At 33.8% G+C, this 10181-nt stretch overlaps 1 pseudogene across 1 annotated transcript; it reads right to left on the bottom strand.

Annotated features, from left to right (window-relative positions):
- Positions 1-2190: 2190 nt before the first annotated feature.
- LOC147403525 (wall-associated receptor kinase-like 14) lies at positions 2191-8437 on the bottom strand (annotated as a pseudogene). Its single transcript, XR_015177522.1, has 3 exons — positions 7243-8437; positions 4198-4275; positions 2191-3695 (listed from the first exon to the last, which is right to left on the bottom strand). The product of XR_015177522.1 is annotated as a wall-associated receptor kinase-like 14 (transcript).
- Positions 8438-10181: the final 1744 nt, after the last annotated feature.

The following is a 10181-nucleotide window of genomic DNA, read 5'->3' as shown; positions in this document are numbered from 1 at the left end:
AAACAACAATATCCGAATCCAACAGATATTCTAAAACTCTATCCGAATTCAAATCTGATTAAAATTCGAATAATTTGTATATATAAAAAAACATACTTTTTCCTTATCCAACTGATTTTTCATTATTAAAATTTTTATATTATATATTATACAATTTATATAATAAAAAAATAAAATAAAATAATATATATTATATTATTTATATAAAAAAATAAAAAAATAAAATAATATATATTATATATTATTTCAAATCAGAGATTATCGGATTCGAAATGTAAATATCTAAATCCGTGTCCAATAAGTATTTGAATATATAAAACTATCTGAATTTTATTTCTGAAATTTTTGGATAATATTTAATTTTTCGAATTTGAATTTTTGACTATCCATTGACACTCCTAACTTAGGGTGATGTTTAGCTTAATTTGGACTCAGCCTACGTACCCCAAACCTGACTTTGGGTTCGATTGTGTTTATCTTTGATTTGAACAAGTCGTTTAACTCACAAGAGGAAAAAATTATAAGAAAAAAACGTCACTAATAAGTTCTCACACTCCAAAAGGATTTTTGGAATAGAGATTAGTGTTGGTACGTAAGCCTTTTATATCAAGTCGCGTCTCCCTGACGAAAACCTTTTTTAGAAATAGGTTAAGTGTCTGCGTGGCACAATTTGATTAGGTAATAAATACATTGGGCTCCGTGAACAGCTTGATTACGAGTCCAAATATGATTTGCTGTTTTTAGTGACAATTTTATCATTAACTGCTGTTTTAAAGATTATTTGTTGTGGTTATTGTTTTTTTTTTCTTTTTCTGAATTTCTAACTTCAGTTTGTTTAGATCTAAGGTTCAATTTGTGTCTCTGATTTCTTGTATTCGTGTTGTTTGAAGAAATGTATAAATAAATGATTGGTTGTCTTTGTTGAAATTGGAATCTTTTTCATTGATTTGAACTTGAATCACTAATTCAATGATGAACTTCATTTCACTTCAAATTCCTTTTCTCAATCAAATGGAGAAGTAGGACTACGAGCGGAAAAGAACGTGTTGTTTGAAGTTGAAATTGGAATCTTTTTTTGTTGATTTGGTCTTGAATAACTAATTAAAGGATGAACTTCATTTAACTTCATATTCCTTTTATCAATCAACAACAAAACTAGGACTACATGCCGAAAAAGGTGTGTGTTGTTGTTTGAAGAAATGTATAAATGATTGGTTATGTCTTTGTTGAAATTGAAATTCTTTTTTATTGATTTGGATTTGAATCACTAATTAAAGGATGAACTTCATTTCACTTCAAATTATTTTTCTCAGTCTACAAAAATAGGCTTCATTAATGCTTCATTTGACCAAGCCTGGTACGACTATGAACAAATACTGTCATGTAAAGGACTGAAAATAAATGTTTGGTTAAAATTGAGGCACCGAGTTCCATGATGTTATTTGGCACAACTGTTGTCGAGCCTGATAATACTGGTCAACAAGGAGGTACGGTAAATTGAACCATGTCTTCACGCCGGTTAAGCTCGCTAGGGGGTTTGTCCCCCCCCAATAAGGTGGGCAGTGAAGACTCCGAATTTTTTTCCCAAGGGTATTTTTGTAATTTTACTAATATTAGGTAAAATCCTTAGTAAGTTTCGTGGAATATTTATATTTTCCGTTTTGGTGAAACGTTGTAATCTGTAACTACGACTTTTCTATACATAGTGGAATTGGTCTTATCTATGAATGTGTCTCAATCTTGAGAGAATCACGTAAAATCTTTGTATGATTGTATGTTGTGTTGTGATTATATCTTGATTCGTTTTCTTGGTTTGATTGCATTTGTTTTCTTAACAACAACCTCATCTTGAAATCAATTCTAGTTTCAAAAAATAATAATAATTTCAGAATCATTATTGCTTCTGCAATTCAAACTTTTAGTCATGATCATGCATTTGGAGTCCGGAAAAACAGTTTTATTGATGGGTTTGATACAACGAATTAATGTGAAGGTGATATAAACTCACTCTCAGTAACAAAAGGCTTTGTTGTTGTTGTCATATTTAAGTAAATTTTCACTTAAAGTGCAATTGGAAAGTTTACATAATTCACAAAATCAATCGACCAAAGAACCACAAGCGCACAAGTGTATTACATGTACACGGTTATAGACATACGTTTCAACAGTTTCTTTTTTCATATATATATATATATATATATGTTTCATGCGTGTAATGTTGGCTCACCAGATGCTTTACATCCTCATATAATTCAGCAACCTATAAAAATAAAGATCATACTTTCTAGCTAGACTACAAAAGAACATACTCATCACAGATTTGTGACCAATGTGAGTAAGATAAAGAGAACAAAAAACAGAAAATACCCTTACTTGTATTCACAAAATCAACGAAGCCACCCACCTAATAACCTGGCCTTTTTTTTTTTTTTTGTCTCTCTCAAGGAATTACATTATTCAACAAGCTATTTGTCGAAGGTGAACTTTGTTCATCACTGAACCATGGGTTCTGTACAGAAACAGGTGAACAATCCATCACATCTGTAGAAATTACATGATCTTCCTTTTGCGAAATGATTAATCTCTTACTGTCCAACCCTGCTTTCTTACCATTAGATGGCGATGAGCCACAAGACTCTACCGATGATGCTATGCAGTTGTTATCCTCCAAAGGGGCCCATCCACTTAGCTTGATTTGCTCTAATTCAGCTGCAGCTTCCATCATAGAAGGCCTCATGTCCTTATGAAAGGCAAGGCATCTAAATGCAAGCTCAGCTACCATATGCACTGAAGAAAGTGTCCATGCATTCCTATGTGCTTCAAGGAATGGATCTATTATCTCATCTACACACCCTTTCCCTATCTTGTCCACCGCAAGTGAAGCCAAATTCACATGGTTTTGGGGTCGAGAGAAGTCGACCACTTTCAATGCAGTTATGATCTCAATGAGAACCACCCCAAAGCTATAAACATCACTCTTATCAGAAAGATGGAAGTTTTGATGGTATTGAGGATCAAGATATCCCGGAGTCCCTTGAGGGGCTGTTGATATATGTGATGACTCGGTCATACCAAGTCTGGAAAGACCAAAATCCGCGACTTTTGAATTGAAGTTATGATCTAAGAGTATGTTACTAGACTTTATGTCTCTATGGTATATCGGTGGGTACATTGCAGAGTGGAGATGAGCGATGGCTTGAGCAGTTTCGGAAACAATGTTTAGACGAATTGTCCAAGGGAGGCCCGTGCCTCGTTCCTCTGTAAATGCTGAGATAATGTACCATTGGGCATGAATTCGTATACAAGGATCTGTTCACCCCTCTCTATACAGAAGCCTAAGAGTCGGACTAGATTCGGGTGGCTCACAGATGAAAGGAGCTTTATCTCATTCATGATTTGCTCAATACCATCTCTGTCTTGATATCTGATCTTTTTTATGGCAACCCATTCGTCGTTGTGGAGCTTTCCTGCGTAAACTGTCCCGTAGGCTCCGGTTCCAAGCCTATGTTTCTCGGAGAAGTTATAAGTGCCTCTCTCAATTTCTTTGTAGGTATAAAATGGGACAGTGCAATCACCTGTAGCTTCCGATAGAAGTCGTTTGGTTCTCTTTTGGGCTTTCAATAAATTGGACCGTCGTCTCACTGAGTAGAAGAGAAAAGCTAGACCTGTTGCTAAAGAAGCTCCAGCAATAGTGCCTGATAGAAAGAGATTTTCATATTTAGAAACTCAAATTTTGAAATAACAGGAACACTCTTATGTTGCAACAAAATAGTTCAAACTAACATATCCAGGGACTCATTTTAGGAATCTCTGTTTTTAACTGAAATGTTTCTATGGAATCACTTTTCTTTTGATGTCTTTTATAATAATTGTGATTCGACGTCGGTTTTTTTCAAATGATAGGAAGTGATTTTAAATCCAATGAGGAAATTTTTGTTTATATGTTTTTCAATTTTTTTTTTCCTTGTCTGAATTCTGTTGAACTCAAAAGCCAAAAAAAGTGAATTCGGGTAGCTTGGGCTTCTCACTTTTGAAGGAATCCAGAACCTGATTGTGTGCCAATGCCCAAACCCACCCTAAGAATTTATTGATTACAAGCCAATTTACATTCACGTAACAGTTAGACAAAGGGAACTCTAGTTCTTGAAAATTGGAAGAAATGTAAATGTAGATTTTCATTCAAGAAGGAACAATTACCTCCAATTAGCACACCAATTCTCGTTGTTCCTCCACATTGGCCGGACATGAATTTTGAAAGATTGCAATTGGAAGAAGCTGGTAAAATTGTAAGATAAAGTGATTAGTATTGGATTAGATTGATTATTGGATATATCTAGAAAATCCATAATTAATAACAAACTATTTAAGTATCCAAAGGTATCAGTTACTCTTTTTTAAAATTCCTTTAGTTGTTGAAAAAGGAAAACCAACTCCCTTAAGTAGTACTATTCTCTTTCTATATATTCATTATCTCATTGGTATCAATGTAATTCCATGATTTGGATCATTTGGTCAAGCTGATTTGATCACCAAATACATTACGGGTCCATCCCACATAGGGTGTCAGTGGGCCAGACTTTTTCCCTTCTCTTGAAATCATACATGAGCATTTTGGGTCCTACCTATTGAAATGAAGGGTTTTATCCCTATTTCTTTTCCTTACATGGAAAGAAAATGATAACTACCGCCAACAAAACGTTATCATGAAATTTACTTTTAAAGTCACGATCTTCTGACTAAAATTTTTTCACTAGATTTGTACTCGGTCAACGTGTCAAGTGCACAAAACCATAAATCTTTTTCCTCGGGATACACAAGGAAAAGTTCTATGGTTCTATGCATTTTCCACGTCGATCAAGTACAGACCGAGTGAAAATTTTCGAGTCAGTTTATCATTAGTCTTTCTTTTAACTTTTTACCTACCCTACCATTCTCAATTGTTCGAGCCCTAAGAAACAAAGTCTTTGATAAGTATCCTATAAGCAACACTTTACAATCGTGAGGAATATTGTTGTTTATGTTGTTGGGAGTCCCAAAAACAACTTTATGAAGCAAAGAAAAATCTTCAGAAGGTCTTAAATCAAGTACGATTCAGATAGAAAACAAAATGTAAAAGATAGGTTCATACTACAACAACAGTTTCCATACTGCTAAGAAACAAAAATTAACTATGGAAAGCAAAACATAAGAATGGTAGAGCCGCTTGATAGTCTAAGAGGTGACCTCTCTTTCAATTTAAGTTTGAGACTATATCAATGGTAGGGGGATCACTACAATAACTAACTTGCTAAGATTTTAAGTCTTACTAAAGATCGATTTGCTCAAATGGATTATCACATTGGTGATCTAGCATCATAACCCTCTAGATTTCATGGAAAAGCTCGATCTAAGAAAATAATAGTAATATTAAATGGAGGTCAACGTCCCATAGTAAGAATTAAAATCTTACTAAGTAAGGATAATCAGACAATTAAATTTGGCACGAAATGAAACTTGAAACGATAAAATGACACATTAAAATGTATGTGATTGACATGGCAAGTGCATAGAATCGTTGATTTTTTTTCTTATGTATCTCAAAGAAAAAGGTCTATGGTTATGTGCGCTTGCCACGTCATTTACATACAAATTAGCACGTCATTTTATCATGACTCTTGAAAAATTGAAGTTTTAAAATGTACGCGCGATTGACGTGACAAGTGGGTAGAATTATAGATCTTTTTCTTCCGGATACACATGAGAAAAGATTTATGGTTGTGTCGTATATGGTTTAGCACGTCACATCACATCAGTTTACAAATTGGTTTCTAATGTGAAAGAATATTGCTGAAAAAGTTGACAAATTTAGGAGAGATGGTAAGAACTAACAACTCTGAAGATAAAAAAAACGATTTTAAAGGATATTTAATGTATTGTCCATATGTGAGGTAGTAAAACGTTTATTTTCAAGAAAAAAGGATCAAATATTCGGTTAGGAGTATGAGGAGGGCTAAACACTGAAAAGCCAATCTCTAAGTTGCTGGTCAATTTGAGCTTTTGACCAGAATGGTCCATTGAGGCCACTAAAAACAGTACTGACGTGGAAGAAGACCACGTCGTAATCAAAAGCTAAAAAAAAAAAAAGTTAAAATATGCAAATTAAAAAAAGGTAAAAGAAAGAAAGAAAGAACGTATTATGGTCATTTCAGAGGGGTTTATCTATGAAATTACTATTATTACCCTTAACTAAATGTGAATATGCCCCCGCCGCCCTACAAGACGCATTAGAATGTATCCTATGGAGGGTAATATTGTCAATTCATGAAGGGTTCATTTACAAATTTTAAAAAAGTCATTGAAATGATTATTATATCCCTGAACACTAGCATCGAACGAGAGCATTTTCTGATGAAGGATCGAGTTGGTCAATGTTCCACAATAACGATCCTCAATTAATAAATTAAAATAAAGTTAAATTGCATTATGACTCTCTATGATTTGTCATAATTCTATGTTGACCTTTAGCATTTTAATAATTGCACTTACCTCCCCAATCACATATGGTGTTAATTCTCATATCTTATTTTATTATTTTACCTTCTTATATCATTTTTTTTTTTTTTTTTAATTCTCTTAAATCCTTTTTTTTTTTTTTTTAAATAAAAGCTTCTATTGCCACACCAACTTTTGCGAACACCACTCTAAAATGTGTTCTAATTTTTTGGTGATTTACATATGAATTAAGATGGTATTAGCAAAAGCTAGAGTGGAAATTGAATCTCTTTTTTTTTTTATTTAAGGATTTAAATAGTTGTAAATACATTTGGGAAATTGGAATATGGAGGTATTTTGATAAATAAATAAATAAATAAGTCAAGGGCATCTTCGGTACAAATTCTAAATTTTCAAATGTATTTATTACACTTAACAACACCCTTTATTTAAAACAGATATTTTCCTAAAAGATAAAAATTCCCTTACCTAACTACTCTTGCATGAACTCATTTTTTTTATTTATAAGGATATTTTTGCCTATAAAAGATAAAGGATATTTTAAAAATGATAAAATAGTCATAAAATTTTTTTTTTTTTTAATTATTTGATTGAAGGCAAGTAGACAGAAGGGGAAATTGAGTTCGTTAGATAATTAAAGGGGATGTAATTGCCATTGTCAAAACATTAGGGGGGGGGGCTCAACCCAGAATTATGTCAAACCATATCACCCTTAAAATAAAATAAAAAATTGAGTAATCGGTCTCTCACCTTTCCGTTGGCAACCCTGACCGTGGAGATACCCATCTCCTTCGTAACCGTCAATACATTGGCACCGGAATCCTAACCGGGCGTTGATCGGAGACTTGACTTTCCTACAAGTCGCATTCTCAGAACAACTGCAATTCCCTTCTAACCACCATCCCAACTGAACTCTCTGAAATTCCAACGAAACCAAAGAACTTCGATTCGCTGTAGCAATCGCAGAGTACAACAGCGTACAATTGCTGCCAAGCACGCTATCAAAACTCATGAACTCTTTTCTTTCTGCCAACACATCTAAGAAACAGTACGGAACACCGCACTCTTTAAACTGGAATTGTGTCTGCATCATAGCTTGAGGTATCTCACATCCGTTAAGAGGTTTTTCGCAATTCTTTAACAGTAATCCGTTTTGAATCATTAAAGCGTAGTTCGGATTGAAGAGAGGAACCAATTTTTGGATCGGACGGCTACAATTTGCTGGAATACTGACAAAGATACTGTCTGATGTGATGTTCTGGACTTGAAATTCGCCGATTGAGATGGTGTTGTTGGTGCAGTTTAGCCGGATTTGGCAGCCTTCGGTGAAACCGAATGGATAAGGGACGTGATTCGGTGTAGAACCGATGCAGGATTGGCTGCAGTGTGTAGATGATTGAACGGTGATTAATAGGGAGATGAAGATCAAGAGGTAAAGAACGGATCCTTCGAGATTTTTTTGAATCATATTGGTCTGAGTGAGAAAATTGGATTGAAAAGTCGAATTCTGTGTAAATCGGTCTAAAAAAGGATGAAAGATTTGATTTAACTTTTTTTTTACAGAAGATGAGATGGATGAATTTTGAATCGAATTCCTCTGTTTTGAATTTCTTCCGTAATCAGTTGCTTGAAGATGACGATGATGTATTTTGGGGTTGACGTTGAGCTGACCCTATGTTTCTCAATAATTGCGCATAGAATAGAGTTCCCTTAACATTAATAAAAGAAGAAAATTTTAATTTGTTTCTCCAACTTTTTAATTCTACTAGTCTTACCTCTGATTCAAACCTCTTCAATGATTCTGATGCCTCTCTGTCTCTGCAACTTCAATTGAGAAAGAGATATTGAAACCCGAACGTTCTTCTTCTTTCTCTAATTTAAAGTTTCAATCGAAATAAACAAGTACTGGAAAACATGAAATTTAGTGAAACTTTTGTCTTTCCTCAACTTAAAATAAATGAATATATACAAGAATAAGAATTTTAAATTGTACTTACAGAATTACAAATATGCCCTTTTATTGGATGGTACGGATACCATGAAATCAGCCATGCTCCCCCTCTTGTATTTTTTATATAGATAGAATTTAGAGACGTGATAATCCGACATACGCCCTAATCACCTAATCATGGATCATTTGCCTTGCGATATATAATAAATAAGACAAATCATCTACAATTATATGATAGAGGCATTAAAAAATCATTATTCTTTTTTTTAAGGTTAAGATACAAAAATGAGTTTTATTATTGATTTTCTTCCCCAACTCAAGGAGCATTATTTCCATGGCAGCCCAACCCTCATGGGATTTGTTGAAATATTCTCAAGGGTGAAAGACATGATGAAGAGATAGTCGACCAATAAAAGGATGACGATTGTGTAACATTTTAAGAAAAATTCACCCTTGACATATATAGAGGATTGTGTGTACATCCTCTTCCCAAAGAAGAGATTTCTATGGAATATGATTATTTTACCACTTGCCATCATAGTTTTGCCATGAGAGGAACAACAAGAATGAGAAATATTTATCTCCAAATATCCAAAACTAACAGCTATGGATGTCTTTGGTAATGAAACCTGCCTTTAGTGATAGATAGATGAATCATATACAGTTTTCATGTTTTAAGTAGGCTATGGATTCCAAAAAAATACCAAATGAGGGTAATTTTGAAAATTGCGTGGGCCCTCAATATAGACGGGCACATGTGATTCGTCAAACCCAAATCCCATGTGATATGTGAGGAAAAAGTCTGTGAGCAAATTACTTTTCTTACGGATTTTTGCAATCTTTGTTAAATTAAGTTGGATTTAACATATATAATTTTTATAGACACCCCAATTTGGCCAGATCAAGCTCGAAATCCAAGAGATAGAGACCCAATTAAAAAATCTTTAATTTGATCAAGTGGGACCCACCTTAAGGGATCCAACTCCTCAAGACTCTTTTTCAAAAAATATTCAACTTTAAGCTAGGTCGTGGTTTATCCACGACCAAGCTATTTTTTATATAGGTCACGGGTCTCCCGAGGTCTAGGCAATTTTCACCCAAACCTAATGTTCTTAATGATTTTGAACTGGCCTTTGTCTCAGATAAGGTCTTGTCATTTAGGCATTTTTGGTTGGAATAAGTGCTTTAAATTTGCTCAAGGACGATTTTACCTTTAAACCCCTCATAATCTCTCATTTTTCAAGATAGTGCAATACCTTTTCCATCTCTACCCATTGCATTAAGCATGCATTAATCTTCCACATTTGATTTTTGTGTAAATATGCAAATCCTCTAGTTTTGAGGCATGGTCCTCCCAAATGCTTATTTCCTTCCTATTTTTAATTTGTAAAGATTCAACCTAAGGTAATTGATCATTAAGGCCACTCTCTTATGCTTAATTCAAGGTCAATCATTAATAATTCTTTGTAAATTTAAAAAGTTCAAAAGATTAAACCATTTGCCCATCAAAGAAAACTCAGTATAACCTAAAAGCAATTATTTTTCTACCCTCAAATTTATTGGGATTCTATTCAAGGCATTTGACTACAAAACCTCTACTCTTAGATAAGTTACATGCAATTGTTCTTGTTTTCATTGAAATTTGACCATTTTCAAAAGGTATGAAAACCCTTATCCTTCCAAAAGAATTCTTAAGAACCTTAAAAGTTTTGGCATTTCTATTATTTGATTATCGTGC

This window comes from Akebia trifoliata, chromosome 4 (genome assembly GCF_017979445.1).
Source record: "Akebia trifoliata isolate Shusen 1 chromosome 4, ASM1797944v1, whole genome shotgun sequence".
Classification (NCBI taxonomy): domain Eukaryota; kingdom Viridiplantae; phylum Streptophyta; class Magnoliopsida; order Ranunculales; family Lardizabalaceae; genus Akebia; species Akebia trifoliata.
The sequence above is the reverse complement of the archived record's forward strand: the minus strand, read 5'-3'. Positions and strand labels throughout refer to the sequence as shown.